General features: G+C 43.1%; 2 long non-coding RNA genes across 2 annotated transcripts; one reads left to right on the forward strand and one right to left on the reverse strand.

Annotated features, from left to right (window-relative positions):
• Positions 1-297: 297 nt before the first annotated feature.
• Positions 298-7,150, reverse strand: LOC140504557 (uncharacterized). The gene is made up of 2 exons (XR_011967145.1): positions 7,027-7,150; positions 298-358 (listed from the first exon to the last, which is right to left on the reverse strand). It is a non-coding gene; the product is annotated as an uncharacterized lncRNA (long non-coding RNA).
• Positions 7,151-7,672: 522 nt separating this feature from the next.
• LOC140504558 (uncharacterized) lies at positions 7,673-19,409 on the forward strand. Its single transcript, XR_011967146.1, has 2 exons — positions 7,673-7,808; positions 17,409-19,409. It is a non-coding gene; the product is annotated as an uncharacterized lncRNA (long non-coding RNA).
• The last annotated feature ends 2,394 nt before the right edge of the window (positions 19,410-21,803 follow it).

Below are 21,803 nucleotides of genomic sequence, written 5' to 3' on the forward strand. Positions count from 1 at the left end.
AGATATCTTGTAAGGTTTCAGCAATCAGAATTTATATTTCTCTGGGCAGAGTACCCTCAGGTAAGGGTATGATACCCTATGTGGACAGAGAGAGAGGAAGGAGGGAGAGAAGGAAGGAAGAAAAGGGAAGAAAGGAAGGAAGGGAGGAAAGGTGGAAGGGAAGAAGGAGGGAGGGAAGGAGGGAAAGAAGTAGGGAAGAAAGGAAAGGTAGAAGAGAGGAAGGAAGGAAAGAAGGAAGAAGGTGTGTGGGATGGCTCAGGTCCCTACATAAATCAATTACTCAGAGGCCTCTCAAAGTGATGACAGAAAAGAGTTTTATTCGATTCTCGAGAATCTGGACAATCCCACAGCAGTTCACCTGGAGTAGGAAAGCCGAAGATAAAAATCAGGACAGTGATTTATAAACCCTAACGCAAGTCCCTCCTCCCCCCCACTGACCATTATCCTCATTAGCTGAGGATATGGTCTTACATTCTAGACACGAGATCTAACCAATCCCTTTGAAATGAAGACATCGAGGAATTACGCAAGTTTTGTCCAATCATTGAGACCCCAGTACACCACACAGTTTTATGCCTTATATGGAACTATTCTATTCCAAAAACACTGCAGCCCCGAGCCTCCAGGCCCCACCTCACCCTTGGGAGAAAACCACAATCTGAGGAGTCTTCACCAAGTCTATCCCACTCAATCCCTCCTCTTATTTTATCAGCCTGAAGACTTCTCACGGATGTTTTAACCAAAGTTCTGTAACATAATCTCACACTGTCTATTAATCTCCTCATCCCAATCAGGATCATTCATGTCTCTTGTCTCCACAGGTACCCAACCTTCCTTTTTTAATATCATCAGTCGAATGGCTCCTTCAGTCCTTTCTTCTACTCTAACAAGTTTTAGTAAAGAATTTCTAACTATTTTAGTAATTAGTGAAATCAAACAAGGTAGACAAATAGGAAGTAATACAATACCACTAATTGCTATAAGGCCAAACCACAGTAACCTCTTCCACCAGCTCCCCTCAAACCAGGACCACCAGGATGTATTGAAAGGGGAGCCCCAAGTTTGTATGGGAACATGAGCAACCTTCCTGATATTCTTGGTGATCTCTTTCACTATCCTTCCATTATCATCAATTTTTAAGCAACATGTAGATAAATTGAGCTTCCCACAAATTCCTCCTTCTTCTGCAAGTAAATAATCTAAGATTAATCTATGTTGCAGTACTGCTTCCCTAGTTTGTGTGGCTTGATCAGCCAGTAAGTCCAAAGCCTTTGCTGTTTGATTGGTTATAATTTCAACTACTGCTTGAAGTCCGATTAGTCTGTTTAATAGATATATAGGGGTTCTATAACCCCAGCTCCCATCTTGAGCCCAAGTTGCAGGCCCATACTCTCTGATTACCCTCTCAGGAGGCCAAGTATCACCCCACCCATTTGCATTTTCAGTCTGAGTGAGGGAGGTGTCGATGTTCCTCTTTCTTTTTGCTAGATCATCATATAGAGGGACCCCTAGATGCTGTTTCCCTGATTCAGGCAAGAAAAAGAATTTAGGTCTCACCAATCCAATGTAACAAACACCTCTCCAGTTAAGCGGAAGGTGAGTATAGGCTGTCTGTCCACATATCCAATAATGCCCTCTCAAAGCAGGATTTTCCTCTAGAAACAGTCTTACTCTATAATCCACAGCCGGAAAGTATTTCACATCATCTTATGTGTTCCATTCTCCCACTTCCATACCCATTCTTTATACTATTCATATATATACAACTCCACAAATTGTCATGGTCGTGACCCCCCTTCACATGGTTTTCTGGGATCAGAGGGGTTGTAAAACTTATACCCACAACTTTCATGATATTCCCCTTTTGTTCTCTCTTCGTATGAAGAGGATGGGAAAAATGAATGGGTACAGGGAATCACACTACCATCTGAACAGGTAATACTGTTCTGATCCCATCTATCTGCATACTGACACAATCAATACGAGCTAGGGTTAAACTTGTGCACCACAAAACCTCACGGGGGAGTCTGAGCAATAAGTCCCTTAAGTCGTAATTCATGCAAATGTTTCATCAAAGCAAATACATATTCCCTTACAAATCTATCCTTGTTATCAACAATTGGATCCCAGTTTCCTTCCTGTATTCCCGGGGAAGGGATGCCCATATAGAAGCTCATAAGGAGATAGGCCTACATCTCTGCGAGGTTTTGTTCTAATCCTTAAGAGAGCTAATGGTCTAGTTAGTTGTTTCTTAATTTCCTGATTCATTCTTTCTACTTTGCCTGAGGAAGGAGGATGCCAGGGAGTGTGAAACTCCCAAGTAATCTCCAGTGCTTTTATTAATGACTGCAAAACCTTGGCAGTAAAGTGAGTGCCTTGGTCCGAATCTATCCTCTCCACCATGCCATACCGTGGAATTATCTGTTCCAATAATATCTTACTAACTGAGAAGGCAGTAGCTCGTGATAAGGGAAAGGCTTCTACCCATGAGGTCAGGTGATCTATTATGACTAGCAGGTATTTGAGACTGCCCACTGATGGTAGTTCGGTGAAGTCCACCTGGATGCTTTGGAAGGGTCTGTATCCCGGGGGCCTGCCCCCTTTGGGGGGGGTGGCGTTGAGCAGTCTTATTCGTCCTTCGACAAATCAGACAACCCTCCACCAATTGTCTGGCCAGTGTGTATAAGCCCGGTGACACAAACTTGGTCAATATAGCATCACACAGGTTTTGGACATCCCAATGACTACCTTGATGTAGGTATTGCAAGACTCGTCTCATCCCTGCCTTGGTCAGTACCTCACGGCCATCTGGGAGAAACCAGCGCCCTCCTTCTGTCTCCTTGGCTCCCATCTTGAGCCTTTTTCTTCTCTTCCTGAGTATAGGATGGGGAGGGGAGATTGGGAGGCAAAGTAGGAATTAATACCAACATTGCAGTCTGTCCAGGTTCCTTTTCCCCAGCCTTCCTCGCTTCCTCATCAGCAAGGCGATTACCTCTAGCCTCAAAGGTGTTCCCTATTTGATGTCCTTTCACATGCACAATAGCAATTGCTTTGGGCAACAGTAAACTACTCAATACTTTAGTCAGTAGGGTGGTATGAGCTAGTTCCTTTCCCTTACTATTTACCATTCCTCTTTCTTCCCAAATTTTTCCAAAAACATGTGCTACTCCCCAAACATACTTAGAGTCTGTATATATAGATCCTTCTTTCCCTTCTAATAATTTTAAAGCTTGATGCAAAGCATACAGTTCACAAGTTTGTGCTGACCAAGTCTTAGGTAAGCTACTAGCTTGTACTAGAGAACTTCTATCTCCATCTATTATGGCATACCCATTCTGTCTCTTTCCTTCTATCACCCGGGAGGACCCATCTATAAACCAATTCACTCCCTCAAACAAAGGGGATTCTTGTAAATCCTCCCGCACTTTTGTCTGATAATCAGTTATATCCAAACAGCAGTGTTCCAAATTTACAGGCTCCTCGGGTGAGGCTGACAGAAAACTAGCTGGATTAAGGTTATGGTCTTGGGACAGTATTAAATCATCCTTTTCTAATAATATGGCCTCATACTTTAAAATTCTTGAATCTGTCAGCCATCTCCCAGCTCTCTGATTTAAGATAGATCGCACCTGATGAGGTACACTCACAATCAAACAGCCTCCAAAAGTGATTTTTCTACTTTCTTCTACTAGGAGGGCAGTGGCTGCCACAGCCTGTATGCAAGTTGGCCATCCTTTTCCAAATTCTGTGTGTTCTCACACACGCTTCAAATGGAGCTTTAATACTGACAAAGTGTGTCTCCAAGCATGAAGCTTGAGAGTTATTAACTAAACAACTTTAAAATTTTAAATGCAATAACCTTCCATAACTTTGTCTACTGGCTTCCCAATCATGCTAAACATTTTCTGAATTGGTATGGGGGAATAGATAGTTCAAGGTTCAACTTACCCATATTCCTCCCCTCCTCTTATTTTTCCTTTTTCCATACCTAAATCCAATCAATAAATACCTCTTCACATTCTTTCCCTTATGAATCCTTCCCTTCATCTATCTTCCTTTTTATATGAATATGGGAAGAAAGCAAAGTTGACTGACGCATTAGCAAATTACAGGGGGGCAGTCCCCTTGTCATAAGTACAGATACAGAGATTTAAATTAATGAACTGTCCATTTAGAGGTTCCATCTCATACAGCAGTCTGGGGAGAAATATCATCTTATGCAATTTTCTGATCTGGATGCTCCTTCAAACAGTCGTCAGCACAGCATCTCAGCATCTTCTTTTCTTTATCTTCTTGTAGAAATCCAGATGTCCACTCTCCTACAGAATTGAACTTAATACCATCTTAGATTACCAATCCTATCATTCTTACAAAAATCGAAATTGAAACTTTGACAAATTATCATTTTTTTTTTTAAAGAAAAATAAGAAATTCACGTTAAAATGCAGCTTCTACATTTCACAGCAAGTCATTATTCATTCCCTCATTAGGAAGATGAGATTTCACTAAGGAGTCAACACCAGGCTCCAGTACTTATATAAATACAATAAATAATCATTCTTAACACAGTGCATATCACATCATAAAACAATTCCAACTTCTGATCATGTGATGCTTCTTTTAAAGCATTTACAATATAGTCTACAAACCATTTTTCATTTAGCATTAACCAACTAGGACAAAATAATAACTATGCATGCTAGCCTCACAAGCCCTTAACCTAATCATCTCCACACCATTACTAAGAATTAGAGGACCCTAACTTATTGTTGTTGTTCTAAAGTCCTAAACCTGTTAGCTCAATGTTAGACTTAACCTCAGATGTTCCTCTACCAACAATCTATTATTCAACAGATCTGGTATTATTACTTACAAAACTTCTGATTTTAGGAATTTGCCACTAAGAGTAGGGACATTGCAGGGAAACATCTCCCTTACTTCACGTCAGTTCCAGGCAGGAGTAGGTTGTCAACTGGCATTCAGCCAGGCTTCAAGTCTGCCAGGTGTCAGTGGGGAAATTGAGTCAGGAAAATCCTACCTCAGCCCAGACTGAACAGTCGCTCTCCCGACCTTCCCATGAGATCACCTTTTTGCAGTTCATACCAGCATCTCACAGGCTTATTGGCATCATGGATCAGTGGCTCAGACCACCTCTCTTGCTATCCACACCTGGAGTTAGACTCAGAAGAACAGTCAGTTAATAGTCCCACAAAAATCTTAAAATAGCAAGCTCCAATAATCAGTTTCAGACATGACTAATTTCACATTGGCCAAGGAACATCTTTGAAGCAGGTCTAAGTAGCCTACATGCCTTCCTATACATGTTCTAGTTCCTGATTGAATAACAATCATAAGTCATTGCTCTAATAGATTTATATCTGTTTCCCAAACTACTTTATCTCTTTCTAACCCTGCTCAATCTAAAAGAATGAGCTACACATGTGATAAGTTCAAACACTAACTTGAATTTTTATGTTCATGTAATGAATTCAAATCAAAACAATCATTTAACTTTCAATGCCAAATATTACCAGAGGCTACCTACCTCTAAGAAAATTAGACTGAAATTCTTTCCCCAAACTGAAGATGCCTCTGATTTAGTCTCAGTAATTAATTCAGTTAATTGTTTTAATACTAATTGCTTTTACATCATTTTGTAACCTGTAAAGATCTCACTCCAAGTTGGGACCTTTGTCCATTACCCCAAAAAGTTTTAGTCCCATTTGTCTAAAGGCCTTGGAAAACCTCACCTTGAAAACTCCTTGGTTTTTCCACGTGAACCGGCTCTCCTAAGGTCCACTCTTATCACTATACCCAAGTCTATTCTACTTCCCACTCTTAATTCTATCAGTCCAAATCTCCAGTTTACTGGCCACTCCCATCAAGACCATTCCTGGAGCTCCCAGACCACCTGGCCCCCCGCCCTGCAAAGAAAAAGAAAAACCTAAACTTATTATCTTTTTACTTTAAATACATTGTCTGGCATCAAATATATTGATCTAATTAAACCTAAATCCAAAACTCTCAGCTCTAAGTTGCTTACTTGAGTTTTTTTTTACTTTCTAATCTTCTGCTTACTTCCACCAAACTTTAATAAATTCTAACCTATCTGAAGCATTAAATTAAGAATGACACATTTCACCTATTCACAATTCCAAATACGACCAGAATGAATTCACTTAACTTTCTGTTATTTCCCATTACACTAAAATTTCTTCTTTTGGGTGAGGCAGGAAATGGTTAATTGGTTGCTAGCATGCCTCTTAGGTCTGAGGGAAAAAGAATTTTTTTTTTTTTTTTTCTCTCCCTCCTTGTCCCTCCACCCCTCTGAAACTAGTCTGGAGGGGTTGAAGAAAGGGAGTAACAGGAATTTCAAGGACAGTTCAGCTCAGCCTTTCTGCTCCTGCTGGCTGGCTGGCTAAATTTACAACCTTATCAGATAAAAACAGAGACACACAGACTTTCATTCACACAGAAATACCAACACAACATATACAGACAAACATTTAACAGAATAGAATAGGACATATAGGTTTAAATTTTTGTCACACCCAGTCCTCAAAGGAACCATATTTGGGCCAGATTGTGCCTCCTCCTCCTCCAATGTCTTTTCACCCCATATGAAACAACAGTACTTAATCATCTTCTTCTACATTCTTTTCTCTATAATTTTGGTAATTCATGCCAATTTTGTAATCAGTTTCCCAAGGGACTATTTACCGGTATCTCTTCCTGACTCCACTCCGAAGCTCTATTCCTGGACTGCTTTTGTCCCATTTTGGTCGAGGGTTGTCGCCAACACCTCCGAGTCTGAGACTCAACGAATTATGCTAGCTCCCTTGCTAGCTTCTCTTGCCAGCTCTCAGGTGAGGGTCGCCCGTCACCAACAGTCACCCAGCAAACGTTTTTGGGGGGGCCCTTCACCCTGGGGTCCCGCAGTCCACTAATTTGGTTGGGAGTCGTCACCTTCTCCCCGAGTCTATCTAAGACTCAACGAATTGACCCCCAGACCCCCCCCGCGCTTACCGCTGGGTTGTATACGCGTACAAGTTGCCTGACTGCAAACTTCAACACCAACCGGTTGGCATTTTTACACACTTCACAGCTTCGGAGTCTTTGGAGTCCTTATCTCTATTCTTTTCTGTCTTCACTGAGTTCCTCTGCTTCAGGTCGTTACCTTGCAGAGAGGGAGGCCCGGCAGCTCCTTTCAAGGACAATGGGGAAATCTCCCCACGGGCGCCCAAGTCCTTGGACTGAGCTGTCAGCCGTCTCTCAGAAAGGTCACAGATCCCGGTACGTGCCCCCAAACTGTGTGGGATGGCTCAGGTCCCTACATAAATCAATTACTCAGAGGCCTCTCAAAGTGATGACAGAAAAGAGTTTTATTCGATTCTCGAGAATCTGGACAATCCCACAGCAGTTCACCTGGAGTAGGAAAGCCGAAGATAAAAATCAGGACAGTGATTTATAAACCCTAACGCAAGTCCCTCCTCCCCCCCACTGACCATTATCCTCATTAGCTGAGGATATGGTCTTACATTCTAGACACGAGATCTAACCAATCCCTTTGAAATGAAGACATCGAGGAATTACGCAAGTTTTGTCCAATCATTGAGACCCCAGTACACCACACAGTTTTATGCCTTATATGGAACTATTCTATTCCAAAAACACTGCAGCCCCGAGCCTCCAGGCCCCACCTCACCCTTGGGAGAAAACCACAATCTGAGGAGTCTTCACCAAGTCTATCCCACTCAAAGGGAAAGAGGGGAGGGAGGAAGGAAGGAAAGATGGAAGGGAAGAAGGAGGTAAGACTCTCCTATTTATTACCTGTAGGAGTCGTGGAACTTCTTGAGGCCTCAGTTTTCCTCTTCTGAAAAACTGGAAGGGTGAGAGACTTAATAGGGGAAATAGTGCTAGACGGTTCTCCAAGGACCTTTCCGGTTCCAGTGATCGTAATCTTATTTTCCTAACCCCATACAAAACTGTACTTGGAACTGGGAACATAGCTGAGGGGCAGATTTTCCCCAAATAGGGTCCTCCTTTGCTCTCTGTCTTTTTATGGGCCACTGTCAGTAGGGGAATTCAGAACATTTATAGGACTGCCAATCCCACAGCTGTAAATAATAGAAAAAAGGAAGACAGGAATACTTTGCCCTGGGCACAAAAGACTCACAGAAGGCTTCCCACCTGGATTTCTCTCAATACCCTAGAAGGGAAGGGGGAGGGGGAGAGGAAGGGAAAGTTGCTCAATTCCCAAGGCTGAGAGAGGGAGTGGAAATAGACTTAGATTTGGGGGTGTAAAACCTGGATCTGAATCTCAACTCTTCTACTACTAAACTACATGACCTTGGGCAAGTCATTCACTATTCCAGACCCCTCAGTTACCTCATCTATGTGGGAAACCTGCAGGCTGAATGTGCATCTGTGAATGTGGTTGCCTCATGTGGGTATGAAAAATAACTACCACAGTTGCTTATCATGTACACTAGGCTAATTCTTTCCCTCAAAGGAAAGGAAACTGTCCCTGACACTTGATTGACCCAGAAGGCTAAGGCTCAATCAGGTCAGATCACCACTGGTCACTTAAGGGCATAATAAAAGCCAGCCATATCTATCAGTTCAAGCCCCCATTACAATTCATAAAAATGAGGGATTAAGATTGCTTTGCTTGTCCTCAGAGCCAGGAATTCGTAGACCTAGTGACAGGGTATGGATCCAAGTCCCTAATCTCAAAAGAATTTGGGTCCCATTTGTTTGAGGGGGGAATGATGACGTACAGACTCTGGGAACCCCCTTGAATTCTCTAAACTTCTCACTTGACCTGGCATTAGCCTGAGGCTATAAGCCTTTCATTATCGCTACAGTTGTACCCATTTTTCTGTTACCCTTAACCTAGCCTATCCTTCCACAGTCTGTTATCTCCAGATAGCCTTTGGCTACTTCCTACCCTTGATCCCATTCTCTAGGTTCCTGGCATCAGACCTCCAGTCACCCCAGACTACTGGCCCCTCCTATCAAGATCTTCCCTAGACCCCTTTTCCAATCATCCCAGACCACTTGGCCAACCCTAGATCCCTCCCACAGTCTAAGATCCATCTAATGTCCATCAAAGTGTTGAGATTCAATCTGGCCCATTTACATCAGCCTTACAAATGTTCAAATTCCTTAAGGGTCTGATCAATATGGCAGAGCTTTAATAAACCTTGTTTTTCTTTGCCTGAAAGGAGACTTGAATCGAATTCATTCAGGCAGGACCCGCATGTCACTATTTCACGGTCCTAGCATCCTTAAACTTCAACACTTGAAGAGAGACAGGTTTCAAGGGGAGGCGAGGGAAGGGAAGGAAATGACATAGAGTAATAACATATAGTGTGTGCAGTATACCATGCACTTTACTTAGCACTCTTTTTTTTACACATATTTTCTCATTTGAGACTCGCAACAATTCTGCAAAATTGGTGCTATGATTATCTACATTTTACAGTAGAGAAAACTGAGACAAACAAGGATTAAGTGATTTACCCAGGGTCACACAACTAATACATGTCCACGGCTAGATTTGAACTCAGGTCCTGACTTTAGGCCCAGCACTGTATCCACCAGCTAACTCAGAGGGGATATAAGAAAGCCCTTTATAACTCTCTAAATTTTTGTTTTTTGCTGTTCAGTCATTTTTAGTCATGCCCCTACTCTTCTTGACCTCATTTAAGGTTTTTTCAGCAAAGATAATGGAGTGGTTTGTCATGTCCTTCCCCAACTCTGTTTGTGGATGAGGAAACAGGCATCCAAGTTTAAATAACTTGCCCAGGGTCACACAGTCAAGAAGTTCTGAGACTAGATTTGAACTCAGGAAGAGGAGTCTTCCTGGATCTATCCGGGGCCCCCCAGCTGCACAGACACACATGTACAGATAGGTTGTTCCCCTTGGGAAGGCCAAAGGACTTAAGAGCCCAGTTGTGTTTAGGAGGATCACCTTCTAAACCTTTGATCCCCAATAACCCCTCTTCCACACCTTGGGTTGGTGTTCCCCTCCAACATATACTTTGAATATATTTATCTTTTCCCACGAATATTCCAACCCTAACCACCCACCTCTCCCTTCAATCCCTGAAGTCAGAGACTATGTTTCTCCTTTATATCACTGCCTGTCTGACCTTCTTGGCACCTGGCTGCATATTGATTTTCTAAGATAAGGCGAGGAAATGGAGCCAGATGAGGCAGGTCTATGGAGGCTTTGTGCAGGAAGTCAGTTTCTAGCAGAATTCTGAGGGTGAGGGGAGTGGCGCTTAATAAGAGGAGGGATGCCTCAGAGATTGGTGTGTTTGAGAGACAGTGAACCTATATGGGACAGGGAGGATAAGGCCATGTCTCCATACATCAGAGGTAGAATCAGCTTCCCAGGAGGGGTCCTGGTGATAGAAAACTGCAAAACCCCATGAGTCAGACTGAGAGACCCTTCAGAATGAGAGCTGAAAGAGAATGAATTAGGGACGATAGGCATTTATTGAGTACTCACTGGGCCAGGCCTACCACTGTCAGTGAGGAACTGAGACCCAGAACAGCGAAGAGCCCCAAAATCTTCAGTTTAGTCAGTGGTAGAGTCTAGAACTAGAACCTACTTCTGCAATTATTAAAAAGGAATAAATTTTTACATAGTGCCTGCTATGTGCAAGGCCCTGTGCTAAACATTTTACAAAGATTATCTCATTTGATCCTCGCAGCAATCCTTTAGGGCTACAACGAGGAGTAACGTTGATAGAGAGCTTACTACTAGCCAGGCATTGTGCCAAGTGCTTTGTAATTATTACTTTGTAAAAATAGCTAATAATGATAACAGCTAATATTTAAATAGCACCTGTTATGTGCTAGGTACCCTGCTATGCACTTTATGAATGTTATCTCATTTCATCCTCACAATAACCCTGAGAGGTAGGTAGGTGCCATTATTACCCCCATTTCACAGATAAGGACGCTAAGACTGAATTCTCTTGCCTAAGTCACACAGCTAGTAAGTGTCTAAATTTAAACTCAGGTCTTTCTGACTCCAGGTCCATCAAACCATCCACTATACCACCTATTTGTCTCTATTATGATTAGAAGCAGCTAAGTGGTCAATGGATTGAATGCTCAGACATGGATTTAGGATACCTGAATTCTAATTGGTTTCAACCACACTTCTTAGCTGTGTCACCCTAAGCAAGTCACTTAACTGACCTCAGCCTCAGTTTTCTTATCTATAAAATGGAGATAATAATAGTACCTTTCTCTCAAGGTTGTTGTGAGAACAGTGTGATATTTGTAAAATGTTATATAAATATGAGCTGTTATTACTGGTTTCTAAATCATCTGGATTCTAAGGTTTCACTTTCTAAAAAATTATTCATAAATGTATTATTTATTTTTTTATTCATAAATTTATTTATTTATTTTTAACATTATTTTAAAAAAATTCTGAGCTCCTCCTGCCCCTCCCCCACCTATTGAGAAGGAAAGCGATGATACCCATTACACATGTGAAGTCATGCAAAACATTTCCATATTAGGAAGGCCTCACTTTTACTGTGGGAAATGAGAGAATGATACCGGAAAGGAAGTATGCCAGGCCTGGGAGGGGCAGGTGGTTCATCTCTCAGAAGAAAAGCCAGGAGAAACCTGGCTCAGTCCCCAAAGGGCCTGCTTTCCCCACAAATCCCTTTGGCAGAGAACCCACTCCTTCCAGTCCATTATGGAATGAGACAATCTATGTGAAAGTATTTTTTAATCTCTGAGTAGCTGTAAACAGTGATTCTGTAGGCACAGGGGGAGTAGAGAGGAGCTCCAGGGAGGCTGGCTTGGCCTTAGACTAACTATCCGACCTTGGGCCTGTTCATTCAGACAACAGAAGTCAGAGGAAACCACTGGCATCATGGAATTTTCAGCCTCTTCATTTTGGGAATTGGAAATTAAGGCCCAGAGATGGAAAGCAGCCAAGACAATCCAAGTTACTGGCTAGAAAGCCGCAGTCCTGAGATTTTAACCTGGGTCCTCTGTCTCAGATACAAAAGTTCTTCACCTTGCAAATGATGCTCAGTTTTCTCCTCTGGATAATGGGTATAAGAATAGTGTACTACTTAAGGCAAGGAATGAAAAAATGCTTTGTAGATTTATAAATGGGGGAAATCACAAGATCATAGATTTACAGCCAAAAGGGACCCCAGCAGTCATCAGCTTCACTCTATTTCAGATGAGGAACCTATAGCAGAGGCATTAAGGGAATTCTCCACAATCCCATGGTTCCTATGTAGTAGTAGTAGTAGTAGTAGTAGTGGTAGTAGTAGTAGTGGTGGTGGTAGTGGTAGTAGTAGTAGTAGTAGTGGTAGTGGTAGTAGTAGTGGTAGTGGTAGTAGTAGTAGTAGTAGTGGTAGTGGTAGTAGTAGTAGTAGTAGTAGTAGTAGTGGTAGTGGTAGTAGTAGTGGTAGTGGTAGTGGTAGTAGTAGTAGTGGTAGTGGTAGTAGTAGTAGTGGTGGTAGTAGTAGTAGTGGTAGTAGTAGTAGTAGTAGTGGTAGTAGTAGTAGTAGTAGTAGTAGTGGTAGTGGTAGTAGTAGTAGTAGTAGTAGTAGTGGTAGTGGTAGTAGTAGTAGTGGTAGTAGTAGTAGTGGTAGTAGTAGTAGTAGTAGTGGTAGTAGTAGTAGTGGTAGTAGTGGTAGTGGTAGTAGTAGTAGTGGTAGTGGTAGTAGTAGTAGTAGTAGTGGTAGTGGTAGTAGTAGTAGTAGTAGTAGTAGTAGTAGTGGTAGTGGTAGTAGTAGTAGTAGTAGTAGTGGTAGTAGTAGTAGTAGTAGTAGTAGTAGTGGTAGTGGTAGTAGTAGTAGTAGTGGTAGTGGTAGTGGTAGTAGTAGTAGTGGTAGTAGTGGTAGTGGTAGTAGTAGTAGTAGTAGTAGTGGTAGTAGTAGTAGTGGTAGTAGTGGTAGTGGTAGTAGTGGTAGTGGTAGTAGTGGTAGTGGTAGTGGTGGTAGTGGTAGTGGTGGTAGTGGTAGTGGTAGTAGTGGTAGTGGTGGTAGTGGTAGTGGTGGTAGTGGTAGTGGTGGTAGTGGTAGTGGTGGTAGTAGTGGTAGTGGTAGTAGTGGTAGTGGTAGTGGTAGTGGTAGTAGTGGTAGTGGTAGTAGTGGTAGTGGTAGTAGTGGTAGTAGTGGTAGTGGTAGTAGTGGTAGTGGTAGTAGTGGTAGTAGTGGTAGTGGTAGTAGTGGTAGTGGTAGTAGTGGTAGTGGTAGTAGTGGTAGTGGTAGTAGTGGTAGTAGTGGTAGTGGTAGTAGTGGTAGTGGTAGTAGTGGTAGTAGTAGTAGTAGTAGTAGTAGTAGTGGTAGTGGTAGTGGTAGTAGTGGTAGTAGTAGTAGTGGTAGTGGTAGTAGTGGTAGTGGTAGTAGTGGTAGGAGGAGGAGGAGGAGTAACAGTTTGTTGTTTACTTGTTTCAGTCACGTCCATCTCTTAGTGACTCCGCTGGAATTTTCTTGGCAAAGAGACTGGAGTGGTTTGCCATTTTCTTCTCCAGTTCATTAAAATGAATTGATGAGGAAATAGATGAGGAAAGTGGGGCAGACAGGGTCAAGTGACTTATCCAGGGTAACCCAACCAGTAAGTGTTTTGAACTCTGAGCCCAGCACTCTGTCCACTAGCTAGTACTTTAATAACACTTTCAGCTTTATAAAGTACTTCGTATACATTGTTATCTTATTTATGGCATAGCCAGGGAGTTGAGTGTAACACCCTTCCCCTCCCCATTCAGATCTATTACCTCATTTGTAAGATGAGAGGGTTGGTCTTAAGACCCCTCAGATCCCAGGCTCCGGGAGCCTAGGATCTGATGATGGAAGGTCATACACTATCATGCCAGCTCCCGGCAAACCCAGGCATGCCTTCTAGCCTGTTATCCCTGAGGACCTTGGATGAAGCAGGGGGATTCCCTCTCTTGGGCTTGAGGGGCCTTTTCTTTACATCATCTATACATGCTCAAAGTTTTAGATTTCATCTCTTGTTATTCAGACTGCCAGGGACCCCTTACTTTACTCTCTCTAAATCCTTCTAGCCCCCAGTCTCTTTTCCCCTCCCCCTTGCAAGATCTTCACGTGGGTGGCTTTCCCCTCCTCTTTCTCTCCTCCTCTCCTCCCCCACTAACTCTAGGGTGGCCCCTAGCCAGAGGCCCCCAGCTCTTTGATGCCTCCTTATTCATCCCGTTTCAAGCTCAATTTTGTATTGTACTTGTGACCCTGGGCATTTGTTCCCTTCCCCACCCCCTTCCCAAGCTCTTTGGGAAGACAAACATGTTCCAACATAACTTTTCTGGAAAAGCTTGGGTGGGGTCACCTCCGGGCAAGGACACCTCACCTTCTTCCCAGCAGAATTGGATCCAGCCCCAAGGACCTGGGTGAGACACAGAAAGTCCTTCATAACCCCCCTCCCCTCCCTAGCCCCCAGCTGATGAGCCAAGACCTTGCCAAGAGAAGCTCAAAAGTCAGGATGACCCAACCAGCCCTTGGGTTCTCACAGAGTGTAGGAGTAGGAGGGATAGTCCTCCTGGACTGTCTAGGGGAGGATTCTGGGATTAAAGAAGAGGAAGTCGGGAAGGGGCAGGATCTCCCAGGCCAGCCTCCCTGCTTGCCTGCCAGTTTCTTAAGGCTGCATTCAGAGAAACTGTGGCCAGGACTGGAGGAGGTGATAGGCCCACCCTCCCTTGCCCTGGTGAGGCCACAGTTGCAATGCTCTGGTTTCATTGGTTCAGAGGACCATTGACATAGAGATGGAATGGATTTTAGAGGTCAACTAATCCAATCTCCTTCTCTTATGGCTCTGGGTGCTGCGTTTGAGGGGTGGACTTTGACAAGCTAAAATCTATACAACCAGAGTGGGGCTACTAGACAGCATCACGTCATTTCATGAACAAGTAAAAGAGCTAGGGATGTTGTGTAGAGAAAGGAAAATGTGGGATGGGCCTAATTGAAGTATTTAATGGCTTCTCACATGTGAGAGGGATTAGTCCTGTTCTGCTTGGAACTTACAGGAATGGGGCCATCAGGCAGAAGTTCACAGATTTAGAACTGAGGCCATTTTAGCCCAAATCCCCTTCATTTTACAGATAAGGAAACTGAGGCTCAGGAAAGGTAAGAGATAAATTATGAATCAGGTAAGACTTGAACCTAGGTCATTTGCCTTCAGAATTTGCCTTCTTTTGGAGAAAATTTCCCAACTATTAAGTTGTCCCAAAGTGGATTGGCAGATAATAGGAGCCCTCTTAGTAGAGTTTTTTTTCTTTTTTGCTAGGTAATTGGGATTAAGTGATTTACCCAGAGACAGGGAAGGACTTCTGGTAGATTGTCTTTGAGCTTTCCACCTTGTGAGGAGTTCTAGAAGACATCCTATGGGATAGAGGCAAACCGAAGAACAGAGAAGATTTCAGGAGGAAAAGACAGAACTTACCCTGCCACGAGAAAAGGTTATCTCTCCCTGGGGCAGAATTTGTTCACTGGTTTTCCCAGTCCTGAGAGCTTAGGCATCCCCTCCCCTCAGCATAATCTTATATGCCTCTTATAAGAAGGTACCTATGTTTAAGGGGAGTGGGCAGCTGCCAAAGATCCCTTGTTCCTAAATCTATCCCCTGCCAGAGTGACAAGCTGCCTAGAGTGCCCTCCATTTGAGTAATGTGCTAGGAGCCTTCTGGAGACATGTGCACAGTCATTGACAGGACTGCTCTGCTCCTTGGAGGAAGTAAAGCACTGCTGAATGTGTTAGCAGGCATTGTTTGCTTATAGTGCAGGAAAAATAGTGGGATTCATTTTGGGAAAGGGGGCATCTGGAGCAGCTTGGATGGGGGGGTCCTCTATAGGAATCTAGACTGGGTAAGAGGCTCATCTGAACTCACTGAATGTGACTCTATTGAGTCTGGGATCTGCTAAAGACAAGTTTCTCCCCAAATTGTAGCCCAGTCCTCTGGGACCCTAGAAGCTCCCCAGTCCAAGTGCCTCATTTTACAGAGGGATAGACTGAGACCTTTGGAGAGGAAGTAACTCAATGGTCATACAGTGGCTGGGGGTAAAGATAAGATGAGAACATCTTTCTCTGCCCTGAAACATCATCTCTATCCACAAGGACACTAAATTATCAGGGCATATGAGCTGCCTTCCTCCCTCACTGCTCCATCAGTTATAAAAGCTACACCCATTTCCCAAGGTAAAGCCCCTGTTATGCCACTGGGGAAACATACCCAAGATTCTCCTTTCTCCAAGCACAAAGACAAATGGAGCACCACAGCATGTACTAGATGACTTGGGTTGGAATCCTGACTCTGCTCTTTCCTACTGAGGGAGTTTGGATGAATCATTTGGGTGCATCAGCCTCCCTGGGCCTCCAGTTTCCTCATCTGTAAAATGAGGGGCATTGGACTAGATAAGACCCCTTTCATCTCTAAATCTGTGAGCCTATGCAGTGCTCAGAGTACTGGACCTGGAGTCAAGAAGATGCGAGTTCACATGTGTCCTCAGACACTTCCTAGCTGTGTGACTCTGGGAAAGTCACTTAACCTTGTTTGCCTCCCTTTCCTCATCTGTAAGATGAGTTGGAGAAGGAAATGACAAGCCACTCCAATATCTTTGCCAATTTCAAATAGGGTCAGGCAAACCAAATCGACTAAACAACAACCAATTTATTGAGTGCCTCAGTTTCCTCATCTGTAAAATGAGATGGAGAAGTGGCAAATCACTCCAGTATCTTTGCTAAGGAAATCTGAAGAATCTGATATGACTGAAACAACAACAAAATGTGTGTGTGGATATATATATATATAACATACATAGTCATATATAATATATATTTAATTATATATAATTTTTACATATAATATATATAAAATATATGTGTATGTATATATGCATATACATATAATGTATGCATGTATATATACATTAAGCATACATAACACACATATACTCACATACACATATACATTTAATGCATATATTATATGTATATGCATATATACTTATACATACCTACACATAAAATCTTCCAGAGTTGTCAGGGGGCACTAAGAAATCAAATGACTTGATTAGGGCCAGGAAGTGTCAGGGACTGACTAGAATCCAGACCTTTCTGATACTAAAACCAGCTCTTTAGCTAGTTCAGCTCTCAGCCTCTGAATTTGTGGCCTTTTGCTTTAGGAGATGATCTAAGGAGCCTCTGAAAGGGAAGATAAGGGAAGGAATGGGACATTTATCATAGGATTTTAGATTTAGAACCAGAATGGAAATTGGAGGCTGTTTAGTTCAAAACCACCCCCTGCACCATTTGGTTGTCTTTTCACCCGTGATAATAGAAGAGTATTAAACAAACAATATAAACCAAAGAAATAGGGTCTATATTTTCATTTCTTTCCATTTAAGGCCACAGGTTGACATGGTGGGAGTACATGTATGTGTTGAGGATGAAGGTGAAGGAATCAAACTCGACACTAAGCTAGACTGAGTGACAAGAAAAGAAGAGATCTAATGGCAATCCAGGATCCTGATGGAGAAAAAGAACATCTAGATGAGTGGAAATAGAAGATATTAAATAACATTCACATTATAACATGACAGAGACTGCAGAGGGAAAAGAATGAGAAACTCCATTTCAAAGAAGAAAACTGAGTCCCAGAAGAATAAATGATTGCCCAAGGGTTTCGTAGTTGGTAAGGGGAGAAGTTGAGACTGGAATCCAGGTGTTGCTATTTTTAAATTTACTTTTATTTTATTTTTTATTTTGGCTTTCAAATTTTCTTCTTTTCCCCACCTCCATTTGACCCTGCCCCTCTTGAAGGAACCCTGGTTCCTTTTAACTCCAAATTCAGTTCTGTTTTGACCATTCCACTCTTCTGATCCACAGACCCAAAGGGAGAAGAGTTCGAAAGACCCAAAGGCTTTTATCGGCCCAGGACTATTACAGCTCCACTTTTGCTGAGAGATGCTGGGGATGCTGAGATCCATAAACCTCTCATGGGGCCAGACGAGGGAGGGAGGTGCCTCCTTTGGGTCTTTCCCCCCAAATCAGTGTACCAGGTCGAGATATGGGGATGGGGAGATAGTTTTCCCCTGTATCCAGTTTAAAATTTGTGCAGCAGGGATTTGAATTGAGCTTCTAACCTTTCCATATCCAGAGAAGCTGCCCACTTCCTTTTTTTTTTTTTTTTTTTTTTTTTGCCAAACTACATCTTGGAATTATGTTTCCTCTAGAAAGAACACTTTCCCTAGAGTGTTCTCTTCCTAGGAAAAGTATCCTCCTGCATTTTGTCCAGATCCTGGGTCCCAACATAACCCACCTGTATTCTATCTTCCTGGGTATATATCTCGTTTCCCCCTCCCCAATGATGTAAATTCCTACAGGGAAGGACCTGGGCCATTTTTTTCTAGCACAGTGCTACATGCTTGATTAATGTTTATTGAATTAAATATTGAAGTGGGAAGCATTTTGTCATCATGGACCCCACTTAGACCTCTTTCATGCACATACCAAGATAATATGGTCACCCATGCCCATGGATACACATGATGTTCAGAAACTCATCATTCTGCAAGATTAAATAAACTCTGAAATACCCACCTCCTCCCAGCTCTAACACCTGGGCATCCCCTTCCTCTGATTGGAGAAGGTAGAGAGTGGGCATTAGAAACCTCCATCCATATTCTCCCTTTTAAGGAGGGAACCTGGGGCATTCACCTCATCATTTCCTATCTGGCTACTCTCATGATCTCCAGAAACTCATCGTTCTGCAAGAAGAAATCATCTCTGATACCCCATTAGAGTACTTGCTCATGCCACCCCCACCCCCAGCCTTTTCCCTTTTCTTTTCATGTATTGTCTTCCTCCCTTAAACTGTGCAACTGCCTCTGAGTCCACGCCCCCTTGGATCAAGGTGGAGACTGCCAGAACCCAAGAGCTTTGGGAATGGCAGCATCCCAAGTCCACTGTCTTTGCTTCCAGCTTGCCCTATAGCGATTCTTGGGAGGATGTGGAGAAGGGCCTCACCTTCCTCCCCACCCAGCATTGTCTGTCACCGATTGGCAAGTGAAGCTGAGAGTACCCTGCTTCTGTCCCATTGCAGGGGTGGGGCATCCACAGTTAACAAAGACCCAGAAGAGGACCTTCTTAGCACCCAACTCCTTGGCAGATGGTTCAGCATTAGAAAATGATGATTTTATGGGGGAAAAGAAATGGAAGGGAAATACTCCCATCTGCTTTGCTTCTCTCCCCTAAGGACCATGGGACCTTTCTAGATATGTGTTGTCTCCTCCATTAGAATGTGAACTCCTGGAAAGCAGGGGTGACCTTCTAGTTCAGTTTAGATCCCTAGCCTTTAGCAAAGGGTTTTTGACACAGTAAGCACTTAATAAATGCTTTTTCATTCATTCTTGGCCGATGGTGTCCTGGGCTAGACAGCAAGTAGTGCTTTATGATAGCTAGCATTTATATAGGCATGTTACAAGTATTATCTCATTCGATCCTCACAATCCCGAGAGATAGGTTATCATTCCTTTTACACAGGAGGAAACTGAGGCAGAGCTTAAGTGACTTGCCCAGAGTCATACAGCTAGTGAGTGTCTGAGGTCAAATTTGAACTCGGATATCCCTAACTCCAGGTCCAGTGTACTAACTCCACTATGGCACCTAGCTGCTGCCTCCTAGCCATGGCAAAGTCGTAGCTTCCTCCCAGCATTTCTTGACTTGGTGCTTATAACTCAAAGAGTAATGTTCCCATTTTCCTTCACTGGAACCTGATCGGGCATTGATCGCCTTTATCTTGCCTTCATATTCTCTCATAGCCATAGCTCACTTCTTGCCTGGTATAACACAATTACCTAACTGGTTTCCTGCTTCCCTGCTTTCCCATTTCCCATCCATCCTCTACATACCTAGCTATGGAACCAATCTTCCTAATGTGAAACAGTGATCCTATCACTCCCTGCCTAAGATCTTTCAATAGCTCCCTATTGCCTATAGGATAAAGTCAAAATTCCCTTGACCCCGCAGTTGGTGGGGTCACACTCATAAATAAGAGTTGAGAAGACTGGAGTTCCAACTTTGAAGGAATTAGGCTGATTAGCATAGTAATTGACCAGGGTTCCAGAGGGCTGACTATGAAACATACTACCCACCTCCTGATAGGAGGGTGAAGGATGAGTGCAAAATGGGGTACATCTCTTTTTAGACGTGGCCAATGTAGAAATGTTTTGCTCGACTATACATGTTTGTAATAGGGGTTTTGTTCTCCTTTCATTCTCATTTTGGGGGAGATCGGGATTCAAGTAGGAGGGAGAAAAGGCAAATGTTAGTTGAATGAAAAAATATAATTTAAAAATACTTCAGTTCCAATTTGGTCTTGTGACCTTGAGCAAATCATATTCTGTCTGCTTTAGTTTCCTATTCTGTAAAGTGGGCATAACACCAAGGGTGCTATGAGGATATTTATAAAAGTGTTATATAAAGCCTAGTTATTATTTAACATTTCCTCAATTTGGTCCTCACCTGTATTTACGGTCTTCTTTTTCACTCCTCCACGACAGGATAGTACGATTACGATCCATCCATGTATCTTTATCATTGCCTAAATGGGTTGTGTGCATTCCGGTCTCCTCTGCTGACTCCCTCTCCTTACCTGGAATATATTCTATCCTTCGATCCCTCTCACCCTTCAAGGTTCAGGTCAAGGATCATATTGTACTTGGGAGAAGAGTCAGCAGTATATTGCAATACACACTAGAATGGGATTCAGACATACTGTAAATCTGTAAGAGGCTAGGTGACCACAGGGGACACTGTAGGTGGGATTCATGTTCTGGTAGGGATTCTATTAGGGGATTGTGTTAGAGTGCTGGGGTCAAATGACTTGAGTTCAAATCATGCTTCTGATATGTACTGTGGGTACCCTGAGCCTCAGTTTCCTCATCTGTAAAATGAATTTGGACTATTCTGCCTTTGTGCTTCCTTCCAGCTTGATCTTGATGATCCTATGAAGTCTGAGTTTCTCAGGCTGACGCAAAGGGAATATTGATCACAGTTGTCAAAGTGCTTGCATGCATCGGACACATCCTAGTCCTGGGACAACCTGTCCGGATCATGACTATCAGGGCTCTGTCTACTTCTAGATGGCTCCTGGTTCCTGACTAGTCTTGGCTCTTCCCCAACTGCTAGCTTGTCCATTAGCCTTGTTCATTTTAATCTTTTTGGTTCTGGGTTTCTGGATTTTGCCATCATCTCTAGATAGCAGTTCAGGGCTGCACTCAGGTGTTTGGTAGTTCCAGTCATGTCTGATTCTCTGTGACCCCATTGGGGGTTTTCTTGGCAGACATACTGGAGTGGTCTGACATTTCCTTCTCCAGCTCATTTTACATATGAGGAAACATACGAGGCAAACAGGGTGAAGTGACTTGCCCAGAGTCACATAGCTAGTGTCTGAAGTCAGATTTGAACTCAAGTTTTCCTCACTCCAGGCCTGGCACTCTATCCACTGTGCTGCCTCTCAGGGTCTGCCCCCATTCAATGAATGTTTGTTGCTCATGACCCAACTTGTGGACTTGGTTTCTTGGAGAGAATGGGACTGCCCACTTCTGCAGTCCAACTCGCCCCCTCCCTGCCATCCTCTTGGCCATTAAGGCCTCTTGTTTCCAGTCTCTAGGAATCTCTCCTGTTAGGTCTTCTCTGATCCCTCTTGTGTTTGATCCACTCCTCCCATCCTGTCTTTCTGGCCCTGGGATGGGATGTGAAGGGTTCTGTCCCTGGTCAATCAGGATATGGGAGGAAAA

The sequence above is a fragment of the Notamacropus eugenii genome, chromosome 5, assembly GCF_028372415.1.
Source record: "Notamacropus eugenii isolate mMacEug1 chromosome 5, mMacEug1.pri_v2, whole genome shotgun sequence".
In the NCBI taxonomy this organism is placed as follows: domain Eukaryota; kingdom Metazoa; phylum Chordata; class Mammalia; order Diprotodontia; family Macropodidae; genus Notamacropus; species Notamacropus eugenii.